This window comes from Lissotriton helveticus, chromosome 7 (assembly GCF_964261635.1).
Source record: "Lissotriton helveticus chromosome 7, aLisHel1.1, whole genome shotgun sequence".
In the NCBI taxonomy this organism is placed as follows: domain Eukaryota; kingdom Metazoa; phylum Chordata; class Amphibia; order Caudata; family Salamandridae; genus Lissotriton; species Lissotriton helveticus.
The window spans coordinates 1,238,056,553-1,238,072,072 of record NC_136068.1 but is presented as its reverse complement, the minus strand read 5'-3'; positions in this window follow the sequence as shown (position 1 = coordinate 1,238,072,072).

The following is a 15,520-nucleotide window of genomic DNA, read 5'->3' as shown; positions in this document are numbered from 1 at the left end:
CCTTCAAATACTGTTAAACTCCTTCTTTGTTTTTATGAAATCTCGAGACTTGAGCATAAATAACTCCAAATCTTTCGTAATGAAGGTTGGCCAAGGTAATAAAAAGCCAAACTGCCTAAATGTTAATGGGGAAACAATTCCAGTAACAAAAACATTCTCTTACCTCGGAGTCCTGTTCGACCACCAACTGAACTGGGGACCCGCGTTACAGAAGAAAAAGGGAGAGGTAACCCGGGCAAATGCAGCAATACTCGATTTTGCAAGAAAGATGGGAAATAGCCCAGTGGCTGCATTGCTTCAACTTTACCAGGCCAAGAGTGTTGCCATCGCATGTTATGGCAGTGAGTTATGGGGATATGCCTCAATAGGAGCCCTGGAGGTAGTAGAAAATAACTTTTTAAAACAGATACTGAGGGTACCTAGGGGAACAATCAACTTCTCTGTACACGAAGAGCTGGGTATGTCATATCTAAGTGACAAGATAGCAGTAAACCCTCTACTGTGTTGGTTAAATTGCTGGTTAAACAGTGATGTACCCCTTTCTCAGCTCATATTGAGGGAAGGGCTAACGTGGGAAAATAGGCTTAAGGTTCCATGGATAAAGTACTTATGCACTTGCTTTAATGAATTAGGGCGCCCAGAACTCTTTTTAACTCCAGAATCCATTACGAAAATGGATGTTATTACTGTGAAGAAGGTTTTTATCTCTTCTAGGCATTCAGCTAGGGAGGATGATGAATTAAAGAAAGGAAGTGTACGGAAACATGTGCTATTTAAAACATCCTTGCTCATGGAACCGTACTTGTCATGGCCCATGTCAAGTTATGATCGTTTCTTGCTGACGAGGTTCCGTCTGGATTTATTTCACTTGCTACTGGCCGTGCCTAGGGGGACCCACCGCAGTCAAGTGTTGCCGGCTTGCGGCTGCGACGAAAAGTCTCCGCAAGACCTGGCACACTTTTTCTTTATTTGCCCCTTTTATATTATACCACCGAGGCTATTTTTAAAAGCCTGCCTCAAAAAACTGAATTTCACACAAATTAGACCAGCACTTTACTACCTTCAGTTGTTAAGTTGCGATTGCACTTTATTTGTATGTAGCTTTTTAAAATTAGCTCTTAAATTCAGAAAAAGTATGGAGGGGTAACAGTGCTACTGATAGATAGATATATTTTCAGTCAACAATAATTTTGTTATATTTTTATGAAACTTTTAATATCCCGAGAGTATATTCTGCTTGTAACTTTTTTGATCTATGTTGTTTTTATAAATTTTCTTGTAAGTATGAGTCAGCATATGTGTAACATTTTCGATCTATGTTGTTTTTAAAAACTTTTCTTGTAAATACGAGTCAATGTATGTTTAATGTAATATGCTTTTATGGTTGTTCTTACCAATAACCGAATAAAGTTATTTGACTTGACTTGACAGCACCAATACATCTTCTTTGATTCTTCCCAAAATGCCCCGACTAGTCGGATGGACCAAGACCGGGAGAAGAGGGAGAAGCTGTTGAGCCAGCAGTTTCGCGAGAATCTTTGCTCCCGCATTCAATAGCCTGATTGGTCTGTAGGAAGTACATTGATCCCAAGGCTTACCCTCTTTATGTATAATGACTAAGGTTCATAATCTCTGGTCTGGTGGGAGTATGCTTTTAGCATTACTCTCCTCAAACATTGCCAGTAGGTGGGGCGCGAATGTTTGTGCTGTGGATTTATATAACTCTATGGGGATGCCATTTGGCCTCAGTGCCCTGCCCGACTTTAGGGCTCCTATCGCCTATGTTATCTCTTCTATCGTGAGGTCTTCCTCCAGCTGCTGGCTTTCCTCTTTCATCAATACTGGCAATGCGATCTCCCGTATAAATTCTAGGGAGTCTTGTTCTGAGTAAATTGTGCTGGGAGAATAAACCACATCATAATGACTTGCAAAGGCATCTGTGATCTCCACCGGATTTCTAATCTCTGTGCCCGCCCGAGGTTTAAGCAAAGGGACACACCTATCTGCCCTTTGCCACTGGTCGAGCCATGCCAATAGTTTGCAGGCTTTGTCACCATGTTCATATGCTCAGTGTTTTGTTGAGCATATTTTATTCTTCGCCTCTTCTGTGACCAAGTCCCTATATTCTTGTTGTTTAAATTTCAGGGAGTGTTGCTTATCTTTATTGTCATTACTCACGACTTGGAGCTCCAAATCGAGTTTGTCGGTTTCTAGCTGTGTAATTATTGCCCTTTTCTCTGTTTTGTGTCCTGTTATTAGCGAGAGGGCTTGCCCCCTAACCATGGCTGTATATGCCTCCCACAACGTCTGTGGCGATGTGACCAAGCCTGCATTTTCTTGGAAATATAGGGTGTTGGCTTCAAGTAGACCTTTTCTTATCTTAGGGATCTCAATGTATCAGGGGTTTATCGCCATGGGTCCCTCCTACGCCTTTCCCCAAACCTTTATGTGGCCAACATGGGGGACTGATTGGAGACACCCCGTGTCAGGTGTCGCACTTCTGTAAAGTGGGGAAGGAGTGTGGGTAGCGATATCATGAAATCGAATCTCAACCAACTCCCATGTGCTCCAGAGTGGAATCTGTACTCCAGTGCATTTGGCTCGAGAGCCCTCCAGACATCTATAAGGCCCAAAGCTGCTAGAAAATCCACCAGCCATGTGTGTTTAGGGCCAGATGTTCTAGGAGGCTTACGGTCTAAGCAGTAGCACCCCTCCATATCAAAATCCCCTCCCAGGAACAAGCAGCCCACAGGGAGTTCCAGCATTCCAGCTCCCAAGTCTGTCAGGGTTTAGTCTCCCAGGGAGGGTGGGACGTACAACGACATTATATTAATCACCTCACGAAGCCATTGCCCTGAGTTCACAACAAACCTGCCCAATCTGTCTGTCCAGGTTCTCTCTATTGAGAGAGGAGGGTTCTTTTTGATAAAGATTCCTACACCTTTCGAGGCTGACTTGTACCCTGTATGCACCCTGATTACATAGCCGCACCTGTTCTGAGCTTGACAGCTATTACGCAAGAGGTGTGTCTCTTGCAGGAGGACCACATCTGGGGCATGACTTTTAATAAACTGGAGTACAATACCCCTTTTGACACTGCTCCCCAGCCTGTTTACATTCCAGGACATCAGCTTTAATTCAGCCTGTATGTGTCTTATCATGGTGGTTCTAAACTGCATGGATCTTTGCTTGGGTTTTGGGGCTGAATGGAGCAACTTCCCACCCCGTCCGCACCCTGATTGGGCAGAAGCACCCCGGCCACTCTTGCTTTTGTTATCTAACTGTGTCATGTGACATATGAAACTGCCATTTGAACTAGAATGACTTAACAAAAAACTTAGAACAACCACCCACCCTACCTCTTCCATTGCCTCCCCCCAACCTGCCACCCTACCAGGCAGAGTACCAACAGCCTACCCTCACCCAACTCAGCAGAGAGCCTGTCGATCCCCCCAACAACATATTAAACTGAGGGAACATTCACCTGCTTTTCCCAAGCCCTCCCTCCACCATAGTCATAGCGTGGTACCTGACCACAATAAATTACAAGCTAACTGTCCCAACTTGCCTGTGTGCTCCACTGTCTCAAGCCAGTTCTAGATTAGACTTTGGATAGAGCCCAGGGCATAAGTCTAGTCTTCTCTTTTGACACATAAATGTGCAGCTGACAGTCCCCACACAATCTAGACAAATACTACTGCACTCACTGTCTATTCCACACTGTCTTGGTCCATTCCTTCCTCTGCAGGTCACCCCATTGGATCAGACGCCGGTTTCTTGGTTTTCTTCCAGTTGACCTCCTTCCCAGTGCCGCCGACCCGCCGCTAGCCTTCTATCCAGTACCATCCTTCCTCTAGAGTCGCAAAGAACCAGACCTTCCCTTCAGATTCTACCCGGAGGCGTGCTGGAAAGAGCATGGAGTGCTTCACCCCTCTATCCCTTAGCGCTTTTTTTCTTCAAGAAAACTACGTCTTAATTTCTGGGTCTTCAGGGAAAAGTTCAGAAGGAAAGTTACCTGCGAGTTTTCAAAGAGAACCGGGGGAGCCACCTGTGCTGTTTGCAGAATGATGTCTTGGTCTTTATTCTTAAAGTGGCGTACAATAAAGGGTCTGGATGGGGCCCCAGGCTTGGGGCGACCATCCAGTACCCGGTGGGCTCTCTCCACTAAGAAAAACTTGAAGAGACCTTTAGGCTGGAGTTGCCCCAAAGTCAGCTCCTCCACGAAAAGGTCGACTGAGATACGCTCCGCCTTTTCAGGAACCCCTAGGATTTGGACGTTGTTCTGTCGCAATCTACCCTCCTGGTCTTCGAGTCTGGCCTTTAGCTGGCCCGTCCATGTGTGAAGATCTTTTGTTTGATCCATAAGACTTGTAGTGTCTTGGAGCATAATTTTTGTGGTGTCTTCGACCGTCTGTACTCTCGCCCCTATGTTGCGTAGGTCAGCTATTATTAGGGACACCTCTGTCGTCACAGAGTCTATTTGGGATTCCAGCATGGTTTGCACGCCCTGAATTACGGCCATTATATCAAGCAGAGATAGCGTGTCCATATTCTTTGTTGCCTGGGCCTCTAGTGTAAGGCGATCCTGTATTTGGTCCTGGGCTACTGTGCCTTTGGGCAGAGCAAACTTGTCCAATTTGGTTTGGTGGGATCTCTTAGCAGTCTTCCCTCTGAACATATTCTCAACTGGGGCTAGCCGTCCTAGGCAGTCTTCCTTTGAAGTCCCTGGGCGCATGTTTGCCGCCTGCTAGGAGTAAGCCAACAACCCTTGCAGCCTGTCAGGGTTACGCCCAGGTTCCGAACACTTGTAATTCGCACTTGCTCCATGTCCGGTGTGTAGTTGAAGTAACCGTCACCAGGAGCCCCAAATGTCTTTTCCCTGTAGGTTGGTCTTCAGCGGCACCTCATGGGCGACTTGGGGTTAGGTTGGGCCTCTCTACTGCCCCATGTATTGGATATGTTGTTTGGACAGGCCCCAGTTCCTTTACTGACTCCCCCTTTCGAACTTCATTGGTAGCTGCTGCGTCGCCCGATCAATTTGGAAAGCTCCAGCTGGTACGCAGGTCCCTGCTGTTTTTGCCGCTGGGCACTGGAGACTTTTGAGTGCTCCCGGCCCTCTCTGCTCACTTGTCCGCCCCAAGTATCATGGGTGTAATGGGGCCTCACTCTTATTGAGCACGTGTCAGAATCCGTTCGTCCCTCCCAGCTCATGTGTTGTAATTGAACAGCGATTAGATTGAGCATTAGCAAAAGACATCTTAGTTCTAGCCGTTATCTTGACATTTAGCTGACTCCATTTTGTATTCACGGCTGTCATTTTGTCTGCTACATGCTGCCTCGTGTTGACCATGTGCTTTGTCCTATCTTCCTGTCCATGGTACTTGAATCTGCCCAGTAACAGGCTATAAATAGCGTCCCCTACTTTGCCGCTGACCGTTAGGGTTCACATCTGGTAGTGATTAGCTTTAGTTTGGAATGTGTTTGTCAAGCCCCCAAGACTGTTAGCTCCTCCCACTGATCGATTGTGCCTCTCGATATTACATTATATGTACATAAAATGTGCTCTTGTGCTTTGTACCGCCTTCTTTTGAGCCCCTGTGCGGGTATAAATAAACCATGCTTTCTTAGCTCGTGGTGCTACTTCTTGCAATGCCGAAGGGTATTGTTTGAACCGTAGCACCACCTCATGAGGTGTAATAAATGTTAAGTTTTCTATTTCCAGTTTCTGTGCCAACTTCTTTCTATTTGGTCTGAGGACTTCGTGCTGAGAAGGGCGAACCCCTTGCACTAGCGGGTCTGCTGAGGCCTGTACGACAAATTGGCGCCCGACACATGGGGCTCATTGACGACTCGGATGCCCGAAGGATTGGTCGTGACGAAGGTTTGGAACCTCGCGATCACTGCCAGAAGAGACCCGAGTCTTGGTACCCAAGGCGTTTCTTCCCTTCTTTCCGATCTGACCATCCAGGCGGCGCCGGTCTTCGACTGAGATCTCTTCTGTTGGTTCGCCGTGCAGTGACCAAGAGAAACTACAACCTGAGAAACCATGACAATTTTAGAAAGAATCACAGGTATCAGGTTACTGATACACACTCCTCTCGTTCCTTTTAAGATTCATCTGAAAAGCGTTTTGAGAGAGACGGACTGTCAGAGCACAAATCAGAGGAGCGAGTCAAGCCAAAAAAGGAGAACCATCTCACTTGGGACTACATCATAAAACAGGAAGACCAACAAAAGATATAAACATTCTCAATTTAAAAACAAGAAGGTAGCCAGGATTAAAATTAGAAATGCCCAGGATACAGTGGAAACCTCTGATACACGGGAAAGTGTCCCACATTGTTTATATGAAATAATGCTTCAAATGGAGATGGACATACTCAAGAAGGTAAAAGGTCTTGGGAGAACCTGACGTATGTATATGATATTATTTTGGCCGAAAAGGATTCACCACCTGACTTCGTAATGGATTGTCCACTGGGGGAAGAAGTTATTTACCTGCTTTCTCGGACCGTGTACAAGAATCAGTTAACAATGTATACGGGCAGGAATGGGTGTTAGTACTAGCTCCTGCATTTTACCACAATCATGTTGGTTGGGATGATGAATCACCTCATCACGAAATTCAATTAAAATCAATTCCTCACACACAGAGACAATACCCAATTAACCATGAGTGAAAGAAACAAGTAAGAGAGATCTTAGACCAGCTAGAGTGCCAGGGTGTGATAGAAAATTACACCTCTCCCATGAATAATCCAGTTTCCCCTACTTAACACCTTGGATGCTCATGACGAGCTGAGCTCGTCATGAGCGTTAGAACTCTCACACGCTGGGCAAATTCTCCTGCTGTGCATACGTTCTAATGAAATGGGTGTGGTCATAACAAGCTCAGCTCGTCATGAGCACACGACCACCGTGGCTCATGACAAACTGAGCTCGTCATGAGCACCGGGGCGCTGCGTGCGCCCCCCCTCCCCCAGCACAGCGGGAGAATATGGCCCGCACGGAAGGGGTTAAACCCAATAATTAATTGTTTTGTCTGGTCTTAGATTACAGACATTTGAATGCATCAACATGCACATTTGAAGTACTGAATGCACATTTTCAATGAGGGTCATACCATACCTATTGCATACAAATCACATTTGGATGAAGGGCAGTAGATCCCTTTCAAGCAGCAGCCACAATCCCAATCAGGGTGAACCACAAAATTCATTAAATTAACCTGTGCTTAACCTTCTGGTAGGTTGGAACAAAAGCAGTCCTGCTTCACTTAGAGACAATGTGCAAAGTATATCTGCAGCACACAAACAATAATAAAGGAAAAATAAAACACAAGAAAAATACCACACCAATCCAGAAAAATAGAGTTATTTTCAAAAACATTATTTGATACTAAATTGACAAAAATCAACTCAGTAGAGCCGAAGGTATGAATTTTAAAAATTTGTGTAAACATTAGTGCCTCAAAGATTAAAGGACCAGCCTCAGACACCTCATTGCATAAGACCCTGTCAAAGTCGAAAAATATGTCCGATAGTGATGGAGCACATGTCGGATACAACAAGTAGATTGGAAGGAGTCAGCATTTACCTTCGGGCTTAGAAGAAATAAAATAGAAATGTTCAATGAAGGTAACGTTCAGTGGGGCAATGCTGGAGGTGGTGTCTGAGGAAGGAGCATTGTCATCAGTGACCCGCAAGACAAACTTGCGGTGAAGATTTCTACATTGGGACTTAGTCACATATTTGAAGCCGAAAATCTCCAGGGGGGCGACAAGAATTCCATAAGGCCAGATACCCCTTTGGGCAAAAGACCGCTGAACAGGATTTGCTGCTGCAGAGAAGCATACAGCTGGAGTACCACAAAGTCAGGCTCACTGACAATGCAACTTGGGCAGATAGACAAGTAGGTTGGTTACGGTCTACCCTCAGTTCCAAGCTTTGGATTCTAGCTATCTGGGCACGTTTAATATCACAACCAACTGTCTTGGACTGTAGGGACACCACTTGGAGGCTCAGGACTCACTTAGGCTGGGCCCAGGTGTAGGTTCAAGATGGTGGAAGCCTGTTATGTCCATGGCTCTGAACAGGAAGCCAGTAAACTAGTACTTGGAGTCACTCTGGCAGTCCTGGGTTCAGGTTGCCAACCAGGGCTTAAACAACAGGGCAGACCTATGAGGGTTCAAGACAGGCTCCAGACAGCAAACAGTTCTTACAAGTGCAACAAAACAGTCTTGTGGAGTACACAGCAGACCAAAGCAGCAGCAAACAGCAGAGTGCTTCTCCAGGTCCAGATAGTGAACAGAAAAGTGGGTCGAGAGGATACTATTTTTATACCTTGTGCCTTGAAGAAGTTTCTAGAATTGTTCCTTTGAAGTGCTTAGAATTTCCTGACTCCTCTGCCCTGGCTCTAGGCTGGCTGCAGGGACAATCCAGTGGTGACCAGCCCTTTGTGTGAAGTCAGAGTACAGCCTATTCAAGTCAAGTCAAAAATAGCTTTATTCGACAGATTTGTCATAAAAGCACAACATACAGATGCACACAATTTAAACCAATAAATGTAACAAATTTTAAGAACAATTTAAGAAAATATTAAACCTCATATAACTGCCGGATAAGGCTCTTGTTAAAATTGATAAAATAAATTCATAAATCAGCAATATTCCTCAGATATTTCATAACCCCAGTTCATTGTAAATAATGGGATGCAAAGATTACATTATAGAAATAGATCAATAAACAGCCCTAAGAAAGTGCCTTTGCCCGGATAGACCAGGCCCAACCCAAAAATTTGGCAACTGCAGTTGCTATTAGTGGCGATGAATCCGTTGTTAGTACTCTCAGCGCGTCTCCATGCCTACTAAAGCCAAGTAATTTACACATAGGTATTAACCACATAGCACCGGGTTTCTAATACAAAGGGCAAAAAAACAACAGATAGCTATTTGTTTCCTGTACTTCATGACATTTTGGACACACCTTCTCAACCACCCCTGTCCATTTACTAGTGAATGACCTGACGGGTAGTGTACCGACTCTCAGTTGAAAATACAGTTTTCTGTTAAATGGTTTTTCAATAACATCCCAATACTGTTCTAGTGCAGGCCTAATCTTGAATTCAAGGAATCGGCCAGTCAAATGCCTTGTTGAGCTATTTGTGCATACTGTAACCATGATCATGTCCATATACATCTCCTTCAAGATCTTCTTAGAAGGAAATGATGCATTAAGGGGATCGGCCCACAGTTCACTCAAACCTACATTTTCCAGCAACACCCTGATCTCTCTCAGTCATCTAATCTTGTGAAATCGATCGGCGACCATTACATCTTTGAGGCCCTTGGCGTAGTGAGCAAGCTCAGCCGTACACCACAGTCTTCGCCAGTATAAGAGAGGTCGAAGTTTCACCAGATCAGTTACAGTTTTTCTACCCAGATCTAGAAACAGTGGGTACATTGGTGTGCTTTTCGGGACACTAGTAGCCTATTCAGTTGCAAGTGGGTCTGTGCCCAGGTCCACCACCCCCCTTCCTGCCAGCAGATGACCTCTTCAGGCACACCTAATCATTCTGTTGTGTGACTGTCTGGGTGGAATTCACAAAGTCTAACTGTCAGGTACACCCATTCATGTGACCCAGGACAGAGTGTAGGCACCAAATCGCAAAGGGCATAAAAATACAAACTTTCTAAAGGTGGGATTTCCAAAATTGTAATTTGAAATCCATTAAAGAGTATTTTCAATTACAATTTCATAGATACCAAATTTGAAATGTGTTTCTGTTCCCAATCAATGAGTTGTTTTCTGAGGTTGAATTCTTCAGGTTTGCATGTGTTTCTGTGCTTTACTGGGAGTTGTTGGGAGGAGGTCCTATGTTTGATGGGAGTATCACAATTATGCATAATCATAAGCTTCTACTATACTTATGAAGCTCTAGATGAACTAAAGTAGTTGATGGTGCGTTATGTTCACCACATGGAAAATTAGCGGGCTAGGTAATCCAGCTAAACACTAAAAAACAGATGCAGCTGAAGTGGTGGCATGTTACTGTAGCATTACTGCAAAAGACCTACCTTAATTAGGCTTGGGGCACTACAGTAGCAAGCAAATTGAAATGCCAAATATTCCCCCACATCAAATTATAGTTCTTTTACCCATGGTGCAGTGACCTAGCTATGCTCTGGCACACCCTTTGTGATTACTAAAAAAAGGATTGGACCAGTGGAGAGCTATGTTCTCCTCCGGAGTCATTTAAACTGCATCTTCTAGTCATGGGTAGCCTATACTTTCCTTGCATGGACCAATGCCACTTTTGAGACAGCCTGTTGAGAGTACTAGCTGACTGGGTGACTTTCTCTTAGAGCTTGGGGGTGAATATAACACTGTTCTCAATATAAACCTTGAAAGTTTGCACCCACCCCTACCAAGAGCTCCTACTATTCGCAATGCAAAGGCCCTGAAAGACTGGCTTACCAAAAGGCTCCAGATGGACACATGATACACTCAGAACCTTAGAGCTCTTGAGTACTCATGCTATTCCCCCATGCACACCCTACATGTTCACTTAGATCATATACTCTACTCCTTTCATCTATAGAAAGCTATATACATGGCTGAATATATTGGAAAAACAGTCTCAAACCATTGTCCATTGGAGGTGGAACTTCATTGGGGCAATATACCTAAACCTTTTCCAACTTGGAGAATGCAGCCATCATGGCTGGAGTATCCAGTCTTTTGCGATGACCTGCAATGAGAAATAGTGAACTATTTTTTGAGCAATGAAGTTTGCACTAATCCAGACCTCACTGAAGAGGATACCTTTAAAGTAATTATTGGAGGAGCTTGTTTCCATTTCGCTGTAAGGGTATCGAAGATGCTTGACTCAGAACTCCAAATGGTAGAGCAGCAGTCACAAGGAGTACAGTACTGACCCCGCTAAGAAGAGCAAACTGTCTGAGAAGCGCAAAACGAATGCAAACCTTCCAGAATATATTTGGTGCCTCAACTACATGAAATTCACTGAGTTACAACATACAGCAAGTGATAGAGCAGGGAGGCTATTGACCCAGCTCATCAGACCACCACTTCCAGAATCTCCAGTTATGAACATAATTAACTACAGAGGGCAACAAATTTAAACACAAAATTATTTCAACTTTGCTTTTAAAGAAGATTGCATCGGATGAGAAACTCCTACTCTCTTGGTTAACCAACTGAGAGTGAAGGACTTCTTAGCTGACCTATCTATCCCACACATATCTCCTGACCAGAAGAGAGCCTAATCAGAGCCACTTACAACAAAATAAATAAAAAAAAGAATGTGGCAGTTGACTACGGGTAAGAAACTGGGGCCCGATGGACTGCCCACAGACTTTACTGCGACTTATGAAGCGTTACTGGCCCCTAAATTGCTCACATTATTCAATTCAGCCAAGACGTATGTCCCCCTCCCTGCTACCACTTGGGAAGTACTTGTCACCTCTATATTGAAGCCTGGTAGAGGCCCTGCAGAATTGAATTCTTACAGACCGTTATCTACCTTGAATACAGACTACAAGATCCTGAGTATTCTGTTGGCAGACAGGGTACCACAGTTTTTCCCAGAACTCGTCCATACACATCAAAATAGGTTCATTTCATCTTGTAATACTTAATTATGTCCGAGGCACAAAATATTACCAGGCACATCAGGCAGGGTTACCTTTCCTTTTGCTTTGGCCATCGAACCATTGGCCACAACATTGAGAGCCCTGTATGAGATGATGAGCTGGGGATATATGCGGGATGAGAGTCATATATTGTCTGTCTTTATGCTAATGACATGTTGCTCTACATCTGTGATATTTGTGCCAGCCTGTCCCAAATCAGCAAATTATTGCTTCATTTTCATAAGGTCTCTGGGGGTCTCGGTCAATTATGAGTCACTGAACCGCAGTGGCCACTAAGCTTAGGTAGCCAGACACTTAGATGGGAGCCCCACACAATCAAATATTTGGGTATTAACATAGATCATAAACAACAACAAACAATAGAAGGTAATTTACAATGAGCCATAAGGTTGTTGTTCTCTCAGATATTGTTCTGGATCAAATTATCCCTGTAGGTGGCTGATCGCATGATAAATACCAATAACAAGGATAGCGATGGGTCAAGGAGAAACTATCTGTAAATATTCTGTACATTCCAGGGGTACAACCACGATATCTACTGAGAGTATAACATAGAAAAATAATTATTCCCATCAGGTTACCAACCTGTGCCACCCTACATCATTTGGGATCCTTCAACTTGAAGGAGAAGTGGTTTTACCCACAGTAGATAAGGCAAGGTGTAGCCCAATCTAATCAACTGTCTCAAATGTGAGTATAGTGTACTGTGGCATCAGGAAGGAAAAAATGATTGACAGTGCAATGCAACAAGTGAAAAAGTGTTTTAAAATTGGGTAGTGGAAATGGAAAACACATTTATTAGGTCCTACCCACTCCCAAAGATTAAGAACAGTGCAAAGTAGTGTAAACAAATAATTACTACTGTTGGATTATGGTCGACATGTTTCTGCAGTGAATGCGGAGCCTATTGGTCTCCTACTGCTTCCTCAGGACCTTTACTAATGCTACTGCGTGTAGTGAATACTCTTAAAATAACGTGAAAACAATATCACCTGCAATTCGCCTGTTGTGATGATCCAGAGTCACCCAGTATCAAGAAGCGAATATGTGAAAAAATACAAAAAACATTACAGATAGTAACCATACATTTGTAACATACGTATAGTCTCGCTCTTGCCAAATGATTAAATGGTCAATCAGGGCCAAATGATTAGTAGAATTAGTAAAGGTCCTGAGGAAGCAGTAGGAGACCAATAGGCTCCACATTCACTGCAGAAACATGTCGACCATAATCCAACAGTAGTAATTATTTGTTTATACTACTTTGCACTGTTCTTAATCTTTGGGAGTGGGTAGGACCTAATAAATGTGTTTTCCATTTCCACTACCCAATTTTAAAACACTTTGTCACTTGTTGCATTGCACTGTCAATCATTTTTTCCTTCCTGATGCCACAGTACACTATACTCACATTTGAGACAGTTGATTAGATTGGGCTACACCTTGCCTTATCTACTGTGGGTAAAACCACTTCTCCTTCAAGTTGAAGGATCCCAAATGATGTAGGGTGGCACAGGTCGGTAACCTGATGGGAATAATTATTTTTCTACATTATACTCTCAGTAGATATCGTGGTTGTACCCCTGGAATGTACAGAATATTTACAGATAGTTTCACCTTGACCCATTGCTATCCTTGTTGTTGGTATTTATAGTGTTTAGGGACGATAGCAGTGTTAGGTCGGAAAATATTCCCTTAGACCCCTGTGTTACTTTTTCTTGGCTGATCGCATGATACTTCCCAAAATGCTAATGCCTCTGTGCCTTCTTTACTACTTTGCCAACCTCCCCTTCGTACTGCCCTTGAGTGTGTTTAAAGAGCTTGATATGTTACTAGGGCAATTGATTTGGGTTTCAGGCAAGCGTAGGGTAACACATAGCAAATTTAGCCTTCTCATTGACAAAGGGGGATTAGGAGCTATTACCTCACTGCTAATTTACAATGGGTGGCCAGTTGGTTAGCAGGTAAACATAATTGGGAAATGGGTATTTCCCAGCTACAGTTAGATGAAAGGGGCTTACAGTCCTTGCTCCTCTCAGGCCAGCATCGTCATCCTGTACTTCCACTGCTTCCTACCACTGCAGTATGCTGTTGGAAGTGCACTTTAGACTGTACATGAAGTGCTGTCTCCAATGCCCCAGAAATTCCGCTCAGGCGACTGCGGGTGGGCACTGTTATGATAACTAATCGCTCAATATAATCCTGGGAAAATAGAAGGTATAGAAACAATAGAGGATCTTTACTCTGAAACTGTTTTGATTCCCTTTCCCATGTCAGTGGAGCAATGGGACCTCCCACAGGGCCAACTCGTGCTCTATAACAGAATTTAAATATACTGCTGTTAGATCTGGGGGTCTCTAGTTGGCAGAGGTAGGTACCACTGTCCAAATAGGGACCCTTGCTTCTAGTCAGGGCAAGGAGATAACCCTCTGAGATAACCCCTGCTCACCCTCTAGGTAGCTTGGCACGAGCAGTCTAGGCTAACCAGAGGCAATGCGTAAAGTATGTGTACCAACACTCACAGTAACACAGTGAAAACACCACAAACTGACTCCACAACAGTTTAGAAAAATAAAGGTATTTTTTATCTAAACTACACAAGACCAAAACGACAAAAATCCAACATACACAGTTCAAGAATATGGTTTCAAAAGAGTTCTTAAGGTTGCGTTAAAATTCTTAGGTTGCGATAGAATTTTCTACGTTGCGATAGAATTCTCTACTGATGCGTGAAAAGTTCACAGTTGCGTCACGTTTACTCACAGTACCTTTTAGTTGCAACAAAGTTCCAAAAGCAGAAGCTGGTGCGGTGGAAAACAAGCGATGCATTGCTCCTGAGACCCTGGGGAGGCGATGCGACAGCCCCGCTGCAGCAGCGGGCGTGTTGCGACGAATCCGGTCTATATGGGGAGGAATGCCACTTGTATGGATTCCGGTGCATAGGTTCCGTAGGAAGTCTTTTCTCGCAAAGGCACGATGCGACGATCTCGTAGGGGCTGCGACGATCTCCGGGGCGATGATGCGCGGTCCAGCGGTTATCCTCTCTCTCGCAGCTCCTCGATGCGATGGTTCTGCAACGATGCTTGCAGCGACGTGATGCGGTCCGCAAGCAAGCGGTGCGGCGATCTCACCCAGCGACGACAGGCTCTGCAAAGATACTCGCAGCGATGTTCGATTCTCCCGCACCGGTCTGGTGCGTCCCGCAAACGAAGGATGCGACGTCTCTGGCAGCCGCGTCAGGCGCTGCGACGATCTCGACCTCCGTAGCGGTGGGAAACTTCTCGCACTGTCGGGGATGTGCTCCGCAAGCGAGCGATGCGACACTTTTCAGTTTTCAAAAGTCACTCAAGCTTAGGTTCAAGCTTCCCAGCTCAGGTACAACTTCCAGAGGCCCCACAACTGGATCAAGCACTCTAGGAAGGACAGAACTCTCTCAGCAGAGTTCAGGGAAGCTGGGGGTGAAGTCATTTTGTTCCTGGGACTTCAAAACAGGGAGCCAGCTCTTCTCAGGCCCTTGGAGATTCCTTCAAGACAGGGAACACAGCTCAACAGCAAAGTCCTTCCCCTCTCCTTGACAGCAAAGCAACAGGCCAGTCCAGCAGAGCAACAGCAGGACAGTCTTCCTTCTTCAGTTTCAGATTTCTCTTTGGCAGAGGTTCCTTCTTGATTCCAGGATGATCTAATTTTCTGTTGTCAGGGGTCCTGTACTTATACCCCTAAAGTCTTTGTTCTCTGGGTGCATGTGGGCCCTGAGCCCGGTCTGAACCAGTTCTGGGTGGTTCCTGAGTACTTTGTTTTGCTGGCGGCATCTTTCCTTTCAGAGTGAGGGGCAGGGTCCTCAGCCGC